Source organism: Phyllobates terribilis, unplaced genomic scaffold (genome assembly GCF_046119375.1).
Source record: "Phyllobates terribilis strain yellow unplaced genomic scaffold, ASM4611937v1 Scaffold_234__1_contigs__length_3078370, whole genome shotgun sequence".
NCBI classification, from domain to species: Eukaryota; Metazoa; Chordata; class Amphibia; order Anura; family Dendrobatidae; genus Phyllobates; species Phyllobates terribilis.
The window spans coordinates 28,109-41,799 of NW_027362994.1; positions in this window are offsets into that span (position 1 = coordinate 28,109).

The following is a 13,691-nucleotide window of genomic DNA, read 5'->3' on the forward strand; positions in this document are numbered from 1 at the left end:
CCTCTCACCACAAGTCGTGGTGGCTCTTCAGGTCGCATGGGTGCTAAGCCTTGCATAGCCTGGGCATTTTTTCAGATCGATAAAGATGACCCAACTCGTGTTATCTGTAACATTTGTCAGCAAAAGCTAAGTAGAGGCCAAAAAATACATAGTTTGAGTACTTCATGCATGAACCGGCACATGGACATGAAGCATAAGTTGCAGTGGGAAGCTCAGTGTGCTACAATGCGGCCTAGCCGGCCGGGCCAACCACCGTCTGCCATATCTTGTGCATCCGCAGCCTCTTCATCCTCTGTGACTGGGGGGACAGCAGTCACACCTGTTTTGGGGCGCAGACCTGCCACCTCTTTACCCGCAACAGCCAGCGTGATTGGCAGGTCATCATTTTCTTTGGAGGTGGTAACACCAGCTGGTGTTGAGCGCTGTCCGACATCGATAGCACCACCTTTGGATCAAGGCAACCTAACATGTCCGTCTGCATCTTCCTCACAGACCGGCAGTTTGCCGGGGACACCCTTATCAACCCCGTCTAAGCACAATAGCCAGCCCTCGGTCCCTCAGATGTGGACAAGTAAAAGACCATTTCCTCGTAGCCATGAGAAAGCTAAGAGGTTGAATTTCACCATCTGCAAGCTCTTGGCTACAGAAATGCTGCCTTTCCGCCTGGTGGACACAGAGGATTTTCGAGACCTTATGTCCGTCGCAGTGCCCCAGTACCAGATGCCCAGTCGGCACTACTTCTCAAAGAAAGGTGTGCCTGCGCTCCACCAGCATGTCGCACACAACATCACCGCTTCTTTGAGAAACTCTGTGTGTGACAGGGTGCATTTCACCACAGACACTTGGACGAGTAGGCATGGACAGGGGCGTTACATGTCGCTGACTGGGCACTGGGTAACTATGGTGACAGCAGGACAAGGGGCTGCTGTCCAAGTCTTGCCGTCCCCACGAGTTGTGCGTCAATCCTCTTTATGTCAAAGTTCCTCCACTGCTTCTGCCTCCTCAACCTCCTCTCGGTCTTCCACCTGCACCCAAAGCCTGTCTGGTCATGCCACAAGCTTTCTAACTGCGCAGAAGGGATCCTGCACACCTCCTTACTATGCTGGCAGTAGGGCTCAACGTCATCAGGCGGTTTTTACATTGAAATGTCTGGGAAATGTGAGTCACACAGCTGAGGAGTTGTGGTCAGCTCTGGAGAACCAATTTCATGAATGGTTGTCTCCACTGGACCTGAAACCAGGGAAGGCCGTGTGCAACAATGCTGCAAACCTGGGTGCGGCCCTTCGCCGGGGCAATGTCACACACGTGCCTTGTATGGCTCACGTGTTGAACCTGGTTGTCCAGCAATTTTTAGCCCACTATCCCAGACTAGATGGCCTTCTGCAGAGGGCACGGTCGCTGTGTGCTCACTTCCGCCGTTCGCATCCCGCAGCTCAGCGACTTACATCTCTACAGAAGTCGTTGGGCCTGCCACTTCACCGGCTAAAATGCGATGTGCCTACCCGGTGGAATTCAACTCTGCACATGTTGCAGCGACTGTGACAGCACCGACAAGCCCTGGTGCAATACGTTCTGACGTATAGCCTGGGCCAACGAGATCCAGAGGTGGGGCAAATCATGCTGGAGGAGTGGTCTCAGATCAGGGACCTATGCACCCTTCTGCACAGTTTTGAAATGGCGACGAAGATGTTTAGTGCTGACGATGCCATTATCAGCATGACTATTCCGGTGATTTACATGCTGGAGCACATGTTAAACAGAATTCGGAGTCAGGTGGTGGCACAAGAGGAGGTGGAGGAAGTAGAGGAGGAGGAGTTGTATGCGGAAGGGCTAACATCTGCAAGTTTCAGACGGTCGGCAGCACCAAGGCGGCAGGCATGTGAGGGTGGGGGAGATGGTTTTACCAGGGCGCATGGTAGCAGCCAAACTAGTGAGGAAGGTGCAGGAGCCCAGGAAGAAGTGGAGGACGAACTGATGGAAGACTCATCAGATGAGGGAGACCTTGATCACATTTCTGTTGTGCGAGGTTGGGGGGAGAGGACAGAGGAAGGAAGCATGATTGTTACCTCGCCACCAACACAACAGGGACTTGGTGCTCCTGGATGCGCAACACACATGAGTGCCTTCTTGCTGCACTACCTGCAACATGACCCTCGAATTGTGAGAATTAGAAATAATCCTGACTACTGGGTTGCCACACTGTTAGATCCCCGGTACAAAAGTAAATTTGCAGAAATTATTCCTGCCATAGAAAGAGATGCACGCATGCAGGAGTATCAGCAGAGACTGTTGCAGAATCTTACATGTGCTTTTCCACAAAATACCAGTGGTGCACGTAGTGAATCTCACAGTTCCAACTTGCCAACCGTGGGACCGTCAAGTGTTCAGCACTCAAACCGTAACAGAACCACAGTATCTGCTGGTAACATCAATTTTGCGGAATCATTTCACCACTTTTTTAGCCCATCCTTTGCAAGGCCACAGGAGACAAGAAGTCTGACACATAGTCAACGCCTAGAGACGATGGTACAGGAGTATCTCCAAGTAAACATTGAAGCCACGACTGTGTCACTGGACCCTTGCTCTTTTTGGGCTTCCAATCTGGATAAATGGCTGGAGCTAGCCACTTACGCCTTGGAGATCTTGTCATGCCCCGCAGCCAGCGTTCTGTCTGAACGTGTGTTCAGCGCTGCTGGTGGTGTGCTGACAGATAAGCGCACGCGGCTCTCCACTGATAATGTAGACAGACTCACGTTCATAAAGATGAACAAATCATGGATCCGAAACGACTTTTCTACCCCTGTGTCATCCCGGGGAGAGTAAAAGCTTGATGATTGGTTAAAATCACCCTACCAACCGTTTTAAGCTTTCAAATTACTAAGCATGTTTATCTGTATCTTGGCTGGAAAATAATTTGGGCTTTGTAGCAGTGTGCAGCACTGATTCTATTAGGCCATCTATAATAAGCTCCACCAGATTTAAAATTACTAATCATGTTTATCTGTATCTTGGCTGGAAAATAATTTGGGCTTTGTAGCAGTGTGCAGCACTGATCCTATTAGGCCATCTATACTAAAGCTTCACCAGATTTAAAATCAACAATAATTTTTAGCTGCATCTAGCCCGGAAAATAATTTTGGGGCTCCGAGATGCGCAAGACACATAAGTGCCTTCTTGCTGCACTACCTGCAGCATGACCCTCATATTGTCAGAATTCGAAGTAATCATGACTACTGGGTTGCCACACTCTTAGATCCCCCAAACTTTTCGATCAACCTTTTCATTTTAATAAAGACCAAAAAAATGGTCATTTTTGAAATTATAAGCATTAGCAGGTTGTTAGAAACTGAAATCAAACAGTTTTCAACTCAAAACTTTATTCTAGGTGATGTTACATTTTCACATAGGACCCCTTGTTCGAAAGGAGCTTCTGAACTCTCTCGTCCATTGAATTTGTCAGGTTTTGGATGGTTTTTGCTTCAATTGTTTTGCATGAGGACAGAATACCCTCCCAGAGCTGTTGCTTAGATGTGAACTGCCTCCCGCCATCATAGACACTCCTTTTAATGATGCTCCAAAGGTTCTGAATGGGGTAGAGGTCAGGGGAGCATGGGGTCACACCATAAGTTTGTCCCCTTTTATGCCCATATCAGCCAGAGATGCAGATGTTTTATGTGCAGCATGAGATGGTGCATTATCATGCAAAAAAATGATCTTGCTGTGAAATACACGGTCCTTCTTCTTGAACCATGGCAGGAAGTGCTGTTTGAGAAAATCCACATACATTATGGAGTTCATCTTTAGCGCCTTCAGGGATCCTAAAGGGGCCGACAATCTCTCTCCCCATGATTCCAGCCCAAAACATTACTCCACCTCCTCCTTGTTGGCGCTGTAGCCGTGTTTACGTGGGGTGTCCATCAACCAGCCATCCTCCACTCCATCCATCTGGACCATCGAGCGCTGCACGGCACTCATCCGTGAACAAAACAGTTTTGAAATCAGTCTTCATGTAATGTTTGGCCCACTGGAGCCGTTTCTGCTTGTGTGAAGTGGATAGAGGAGGTCGACAGGATGGCGTATGCACAGCTGCAAACCTCTGAAGGACCCTGCATCTTGTTGTTCGGGGGACGTTGGAGGCACCAGCAGCTTCAAAAACTTGTCTGCTGCTATGACAAGGCTTTTTTGCCGCTGCTCTTTCAACCTGACGTAATTGCCTGTAGGAAAGAGTCCTCAATTTGCCCTTATCAGCACGCACACGTGTGTACTGTGAATCAGCTACATACTTCTTGATTGCCAAGACACTTCATCCTGATCATCGCACAATGTTGATTGTAGTCATGCCTTGACCTAAACACTCCACAATTTGTTGCTTCTCAGCAGCCGACACATCCTTTTTCTTTCCCATTTTGGCAGAAAATGTAGGCTGCTTAATAATGTGAGACAGCCTTCTTAAGTAGTCTTGCCTTTCATTGGACACACCTGCCAAACTAATTAGCACAGGTGTCTGCAATTGCTTACAGTGATATAAAGAGCCCTGACACACATCACCATCAATGAGTTTAACTGACAAACAAACAAATTCTTCCCTTATCACTCCTAAACACTTTTTGCATAATAATTTGGAACACAGTGTACATGTGCTTTTCCACAAAACACCAGTGGTTCACGTAGTGAATCTTACAGTTCTAACTTGCCAAACCGTGGTCTGTATGGAGTTGTTCAATAAAGGGCCCAAAATTAAGATAACATAGATGGGAGAGGTCTCTATGAATAGGAATTCCTAAGTATTTGATACCCTGTGAGGGCCAGGCAAAGGGAAAGTTGAACTGGATGGAATCCTATATGGATTTGGGGAGGGAGACATCGAGGGCCTCAGACTTCGCTGCATTGATTTTAAAATTTGACCATGTAACAAAGTGATCTATTTCAGCCATAACAGCATGGATGGATATATGTGATTGAGTGATATATACTAGGACATCATCAGCAAATAGAGAGCACTTGTACTCGGTGCCTTCCACCTAATATTGGGGTTATGACGAATTGATGAGAGCAGGTGCTCCGTCACTAGGATGTATAAGAGAGGGGACAGAGGACATCCCTGCCTTGTCCCATTGGTGATTGTGAAAGGTGATGAAAATGTTCTGACGCGCCCCCTGGGCCTTGGGACACCCGGAGCCGGACCCTTTTTGGTGGATGCTGGTGGTTGTAGTCTCCGTGGCGGCGACCCGGTTCCGTGGCTCAGGGCGGTCAAACCAGTGGCGGAACTATTTATGTGGTTTTGATGTTTAAATATCCGACTACGCCACCCGTGGATTGCGGTCAGAGTGAACCGCCGCTCCAGGGCAGACCGCTGAGGCTGGTGTTGTGGGTGCAGCAGAGCGTAGCATAACTCCCCACGGGAGGAGTATAGCCTCAGGGCAGTGTATGCGGAGGATGGGGGTGATGGTGCAGGGCAGCAGCAGTAACGACACGGAGTCAGTGATGCAGTCCAGGGCCTTTACTCACAGTTCTTATTATCCAGACCACGTCTGCAGGTAACGGCTGCCCACGTCGTACTGTGCTCACCAGGTGAGGGGCTCAGACAACTCCCAGATAACTTTGGAGCGCTTCACAGGACCCCCTTTGTGTGTCCTTTGTCTGGCCTTTCTTACCAACCCTTCTGTCCGGCTGCCTCGGGCCTCCTCTTGGTAAACTTGGCGCCAGTTTCCCTGACCCTATGTGGTGCCTTCCTAGCGGGTGTAGCGAGGGGCTGCGCCACATAAAATGTCACAGCCTCCTGTTTCTAGCTGAGGGTCGTTTCCTGCCTCCACTAGTTTCGGGGACCGGTCTCCCCCTTTGGCCTGACCCCTCCACGCAGGTGGATTCGGGCGTGCGGTGGCGACTGACTCGCCCGTCCGCACCCCTGGGATCCCTTCGTTCCTCGTTCCTGGAGCCTTCTCCGCTCCTCTTCCTTCCTTCTCCCTCTTCCAGGCCTGGGCCTCTGTTACTAGGCCCGCCTCCGGAGCAGAGCTCATGCAGAGCCCCTGCTCCCTGCCACTTCTGCTCAGACTTCTCTGCACTGAACTAAGATGGTGCCCACCTTTTATACTCCCTTCTCAATGCACCCAGGAACTGCTTCCTCCCTGCTCCTGCACTACAGGGTTCCCCTTCCTCAGTGTTCCCTCCCCCCACTCCAGCCAGGGACAGGGACTGTCGTGCCCATCTCAGGGGCATATTGGTCGCCCTGCCCCACGGCAATGTGGTGTAATGCATGCAGGTGTCGGGTCCTGATCCACACTACATCCTTACCTGAGAGTGAGATATCACACCTCTGGGTGAGGTGCAATACCTCTGTAGCAACCGAGCCCTCAGGGTGCTACAGTTCCATTTAACTTCAGCCTAGGTGACGTATTGCGATACAGGGCCGTGATTTTGGCTATAAAAGGGTCCCCTAGACCCCTACCCCAAGCTTTTTAAGAGAATCATATATGGCGTGCCAGGAGACTCTATGGAATGCTTTCTCAGCATCCAACGAGAGTATCTAATTACAAATTTTTAATTGCATCTAGCCCAGGAAATACTTTGTGCCTAGTAGCAGTGTCTGCTAGTCAGCGGATTATCCTGGCTGTTAAGCAAGCTACACCACCTGTAGTTTGGACACTTATTTTTTTCAAAGGAAATGCTTCGGGACCACGGGATACTCAGTGAAGAGCATCAGGAGGCACCCCAAGGCATAGGGGCTGGGACTGGCAGTAGGATACCTTGCGGTGGACCGCCGAGCTCGATCCTTATAAAAGCTTTTTAACTGCAGCAGCTTTAGTGGACGCTACTGGAGCTGGAATTACGCGGCTGCTTGCATGAGACTTGCCCTCCAATAGATCCTTGTAAATGGATTTAAAGTGTATTCATTCAAATTAGAGAGACAATTTAAATTAAAAAGCTTAGAGCTGCCTCCACCACAGGGGGGCTCGCTCGACCCACCAGCGGACAGGCACCAGTATTGGGAGAGGGGGGCTGGCCGTCAGGGTTCACCGCGGCTCTGGCACAAACCCGGCGACGCGGAGGTGGCATGGGCAGGAGCGGACTGAACGTGTCGGCTTCTCACTTTTTGGATTTTAGAAGGGCATGACATGCCTATATCTGTGTCTCCCCCTCCTTTTACTCCTCCACCTCTTTTCTTTTCGCATGACTATATGTACTTGTCACTTTTCCATGTGTTAGTTGTGTCTTCTGAGCAGTTTGTCAGCTTTTGGACACCTTTGAAGGTGTTTTCTATGTGTTTCTATGTGTTTTTGTTTGCCTGCCATTGGTTTTAACGGTGTTCGAAGGTGTTCGACGAACAGTTCGGCGAACACACGGGTGTTCGACGAACCGAACCGAACTCGAACACTACGGGGGTGGCTCAACACTACACAGGACGTCCAGCATATCTTAGATGGAACAGCTTTCATCCAAGACACACAAAAAAATCCATCATCTACAGTCAAGCTCTGAGGTACATTCGAATCTGTTCAGACAGCAAGGACAGAAAACTGCAGCTACTATCCCTGAGGAATACATTCCTACAACAAGGATCCCATCCACTGGTAATAGATGAACAAATTCACAGAGCTACAAGGATACCAAGAAGTAGCCTCCTGGATTACAGACAAAGGGAGGACAACAACAGGCGCCTCTTGTGGTCACATACAACTCCCACATGAACATCCTAAGGAAAATTGGTGCTGATCTCCAACCCATATTCCACAGAAACCACAAACTGAAAGAAATATTCCCAGAACTACCACTTCTCTCCTACAAACAGCCCCCTAACTTAAGGAATCTCCTTGTCAGAAGTGTCCTCTGATCACCATCAGTGACGGGCACATTCCCATGTAAAAACAAAAAATGCAAAACTTGTATCCACATATCACCATCAAATACAGTCTGTATACCTAACACAAATCAGGACTACAAAATCATGGATGTCTTTTCATGTATATCCTCCAGTGTGGTGACATGATACAATGTACAAGGTGTCCGGAAGGAGTTTATATTGGAGAAACGATGCAAAAACTGCAAACAAGAATGAATTTACACAGACACACAATTAAGAATGAACAGGACACACCTGTGGGAAAACATTTCTCTGGCCGGGGACACTGTATGAAAGATCTAAAAGTTTTAATACTAAAAGGTCACTTCAAGGGCAACAGAGAAAGAAAAATTTGGGAATTCAAATTGATAAGGATGTTCAATTCACTGACAACAGAACTAAATATAACACCTGGCTTTATGACTCACTACATGGACACAATTCACACCTCCAGATAATTAAATATTCCCAAGGCCTCTCATTTTGCAAAAAAAAAAAAAGCAACTAATTTGCTCTCCCTAACTTATCTGTAGGAGACATCACAACTTACACCTCATGAACAAATGTCTTGTTGTAACATCTCTCAGATGCTGTGCCTTTTGTCTCATGAATTCATTTGTAATCTTGCCTGAAGAAGGAGCCTCTGTGCTCTGAAAGCTTGCATATATATATATATAATTTCTGGTTAGCCAATAAAGGTATCACTCCGAGAATACTTTTGTCATTTTTGGCATACAAGTATTTACATCGATTTTTCTGGCTATCACGGTGCCACAATATAACTTTGTATTGTACATCAAACAGTGTTAGAAAGTTCAGAAAATTCCATTTTGCAATGATTAAAGTTCCGTTGTGAATTTTAGCGTGACTGGACCGTTCTTACGGAAATGTTTCCTGCCTCCTTCACTTAGATTCAGATCATACAGATAGTCAGACACCGCATTATCTCTGATACTATGGCCGATACAGCGCACATATAGATTATACTATAGAGTCCAAAAGTTTTGCTTTTTTTTTTTTAAAATGTGATAACTTCTGTCTGGTTGTTGTGATGTAATTTCCCTGGTGAGGAATTGAAAGTGCATGAAGTTGTCATCATACAAGACCTTAATTGTAACCAAAATGCTTTTGAATATCATTCATATTCTCTGAAACAAGACCAAGAAAGGAAAAATTCTGCTGGGGTATGTAAACTTTTGAGCACAACTGTATCCTTGTTCATGGTAGCATTCATATTTCCATCAATTCTATGCCAAGGGCCAATGGCAGATGCAGAAAAGCAGCCCAAAACCATGAGATTGCCGCCACCATGTTTCACTGTATGCGTTTGGTACCTTACATCATTACGTTTTCCAACTCTGCAGTATATACAGTGCTGCCATCACTACCAAACAGATTGAACTTGGATTCAACCGACCCCAACACCTTAGACCAATCTGTCTCTTTCCGTTGGCTGTGTTCTTTGGCAAACACAAGTTGGACCTTCTGGTTCTTTGCAGAGATGAAAGGCTTCTTGACTGGAACTCGTGCATTCAGCCCTACTGCTTAGTCGTCGCGACTCACTTTGACCCCATATTCTTTGTTCATTTTGTGGACATCAGATACTGACTTTTTCTTTATAATATGATCAACTCTGGAGGAAGTTCTCCTTGGTCGTCCACTTCTAGGTTTGTCGGCTGTTCCAGAACCTTCTTTTTCTTTCTTTAATATATCTGACACTTGACTCTGAGAACAGGTGAATTCCATAGCTGCCTCTTTATGGCTTTTCCCTGACTTCACTCCCAGAATAATAAGCTTCCTGACATCTGGTGATAAATTTGGCTTTGTCTCTGCCATGTTTTTAACCTTAAAACGCAAAAAAAAATTTAGGCAAAATTCGACTGCCCATAACAAAATATGCAAAACATTTGGCCCAGCAAATGTTGAAAACTAACACATAAAGGGATAAAACAATGTCCAACACAATTTTTGTCCTGATAGCTGACAATCATTTGCTTCCAGTTAACTAAAATCACCAGAAAAATGGCCTCACAACAACCAAACAGAAGCAATCACAATTTAAAAAAAAAATGCTAAACTTTTGGTGGCTACTGTATTCATACAGTCAGGTTTAGCTGAGCTGCCTTTATCATTTGGCACAAAGTACAGTATCACAACATTTAATGTGGCTGCAGGGAAACTAGGCTGTACTTTTGGAGATGCATATAAAAATATTTTTGGTTTTGTCACTCGGCCTCAAAAAATTTAGTTACATATCTGGTAAAAATCCCTGAGCTCTCCTGAACCCTGCTGCTTTTTTGCCGTTTTGCACTGCGTCGCTCCATTGCAGAGATACTCACATTTGTTGCTTTCGGAGTGCAGTATGTGAAATCTCTGCTTTGCAGTCCAACTTTGCATTTTTTCAGTCTTATTTGGGAGTGCGCACTTTCAGCCCTCCCTCCAAGACGCTGCCAATGATCACATGCTCGACTACTAGATCTTCTCCTGATCTGTGGAAGCAGAGAAGAAACAGCCCGTTGCACTACAAGCAGAGATTTCACATGCAGTGCTCCAAAAGACGCAAATGTGAATATCTCTGCAATGGAGCGACGCAGCGAAAAACGGAAAAGAGCTGCAGAATCGGGGGAGCTCAGGGACTTTTACAAGGTATTTAAGGAATCACCCTGTAAGAATTGAATTTTATCGTTCTGGGTCCAATTACTGGAAAGTGGATTGTATTATGTGTTGTGCACAGATATTACTCAGTATTGCAGGGTCTGATTACTGCACACTGGGGTCAGGTGGCTTTAGTGGTCCTATCACTGTCTTATTACAGTTTTTGTGGAGCATTATATGGCGGCACACGCAGTTTGGTACATGTGATGGGTCTCCTAACCATTTTCCTTCTGTATTTTTTTACAGAGAAGGACGGGAAGGCTTTCCATCCAACCTACGAGGAGAAGCTGAGGCTGGTGGCTGTGTACAAACAAGTCCTCCTGGGACCGTACAACCCCGACACGTGCCCCGAAGTCGGCTTCTTCGATGTCCTGGGCAACGATAGGAGGTAACGAACGTCGTGTGGTTTGTTTCACTGTATCACATTCCTATAAAAAAGTAGCCACTTTGTAAATAGCCTAACGTTTTCTTACCGTTTTGTATACACAGCACTGATGCAGATCTGTGTGTCTCCATGGTTACAGACTACACTACATATGTAGTCTGATCCTGCCATTGTATATTTTTCACCACTAAAGTAGCCGTCAGTGACTGCAGGGTGAACCTCATTACCATGAGCATTTATGGGAGCTGTGTACGCAAAACGGCAACAGATTTTCCATCATGGGCATGCATCGATCTGATGTGTCCAAAAAAAAAAAATAGGAATTGAAATGCAAAGTTTAATAGAAAACTGCAGACTGTTTCTTGCATAAAACTGAACGACGACGCGTTTCTAACCTCTTCATAGAAGCCTTTGCTCCCTCTGAGTGTCGTTCACACACTGTCGTCTTTCTCACAGGAAAGAATGGGCGGCCCTGGGCAACCTGAGCAAGCAGGAAGCCATGACGGAGTTTATCACCCTCCTGAACAGATGCTGCCACCTCTTCTCCACATACGTCACATCCCATAAAATAGAGAAAGAAGAGCAGGAGAGAAAAAGGTACTAATCCCTACAATCCGTACATCCGGCATCGGTGGGGCACGGTAACTGCTGGTTTCCTCCAGAAACAGCGCCACACGTGTCCACAGGCTGTGCCTGGTATTGCAGCTCAGTACTATTAAAGTGAGTGGGGCTGAGCGGCAAGGTGACGCACAACCTGCAGACAGGTACCTGAAAACAACTCCAGCACTAATAGTTACTGGAGACGTTCTTAAAGGGACCGCTCTGCAGATTGTGCAGTGAACCCACCCCAACTCTACCAGAAGAGGCGCTGGTGATGCTGATAGATAGGAGATGGTTTGCAGCGGTTTTCTATGGATGCCGGACCTGGGTCCTGCAAATCTTTCTGCTCCAGTCTATAGCAGAGGTTAGCGGCAGTCGCTATCTCACAAGATAGATGATGATCGACATCTGGGTCACGTTTTTCCACACTTAAAGGGGTTGTCTGTTAGTTTAAAGGAGCTTTCTGTTTCCTGCAGGGATAACGTCACGTCACTCTATCAGATTGCTGCAGCCAATCACTGGCATGTACAGCATGAGACCGTAGAAACCAGTGATCGACTGCAGCAGTCACATGGATTATACAACATCATCGCTGCAGGAAAAAAAGTGATGGCCGCCAGAGTGTGAGCACGGGAGAAGCGAAGGAGTCATCAGGCGAGAAATATTTGTTTTTTATGGGTCAATTTTGTAAAATTTCCAACTGCCTTAAGTGGTATCAAATCCCTATCATATCACTAACTTAAAGCCGCAGCAGTTCTTAAACTTTGACTAAGTTTGATACATAGAATCCAACCTGCAGTGTAAAGCATGGGGGACAAAACAGCAGTATGAGACTGACAGGACATGAGGCATCTTTCAGGTTACCTCCTACTCCAGTACTAATTGCAGTATAGCTGGAGTCAGTGATTATGGATTTACGGAGCAGTCGGTATGTAAGACCGGAGGGATCATGGACCGGACTTCTGCTTTAAGTCCCAGGAAGTGAGAACGGTTGACGCTGCTGCAAAAATCATGTCCGACATAGTTCAGTGTAAAGCGTCATCTGCTGACTTTACTGGAGAGAAGAGAAGGAGCGGAGACGGCGGGAAGAGGAGGAGCGGCAGCGGCTGCTGCGAGAGGAGGAGAAGCGGAGGAAAGAAGAGGAGCAGAGGCTGCGGAGAGAGGAGGAAGAGAGGATGCGAGCGGAGGATGAACGGTTTAGAATGGAACAGCAGAAGTAAGTACTCCCATCGGAAGTCACTCATCTTTCTTAAAGGATATTTTTGGGTGGGTCACTCATTCAGGACCCTCGTAGTATGAGCCATAGTGCAAGGAGCAGTCTGTTGTATGCAATGCTGGTGACCGGTTGGAGGGTACATGCGCTGGGGTCACCAACAATGGGGTCCACGGAGCCCTGTCACATTCATTTTAATGGAAAATTACTAAAGCTCTGCCGGCCACAGGCAATGGCGGGTGCAGCAGTCATTAGGGCAGGACCGTGCATTTGTGTTTCAAATCTTAATTCTATTTTTTTTTTGCAGGCAGCAGATCATGGCCGCCCTGAACTCGCAGACAGCGGTGCAGTTTCAGCAGTACGCAGCGCAGCAGTACCCGGGGAACTTCGAGCAACAGCAGCTCCTGATCCGGCAGCTGCAGGAACAGCACTACCAGCAGTACATGCAGCAGCTGTACCAAGTGCAGCTCGCTCAGCAACAGGTAGATGCAGCGCACAGACCCCCGAGCCTCGCTGCTCTGAGCTGCATTTACCTGTCGGACCATGTTCCCACGTAGCATAAATGCTGCAGGGTTTGTTTTTTTTTGCAGAAAATCCCCTGTGTTTAAAACGGTGTTTCCCAAACTCCAGTCCTCACGGCCCCCATAGGTCATGTTTTCAGGATTTCCTTAGTATTTCCATCACCTGTGTAATACTATCAAGGCATCAGGAATTCTCTCACCTGTGTAATACGAAGGAGATCCTGAAACATGACCTGTGGGGGCCGTGAGGACTGGAGTTTTGGAAACACTGGTTTAAAAGTTTGAGGAAACTTCTTGTGCTTCCCGGAAAACTCCTGGCCGCTGTGCATCTAAAGACGTTGCTGAAATTTGTGTTTTTTTGGTTTGTTTATTTTTTCCTGTGGAGCCGAAAAAATGCATGAAAAAATGCCCTCGCTTCTTGTACAGAATTAATAAAACCTTCAGATCTTCAACAATAAATGGGGTAAAAACACCTGTAAA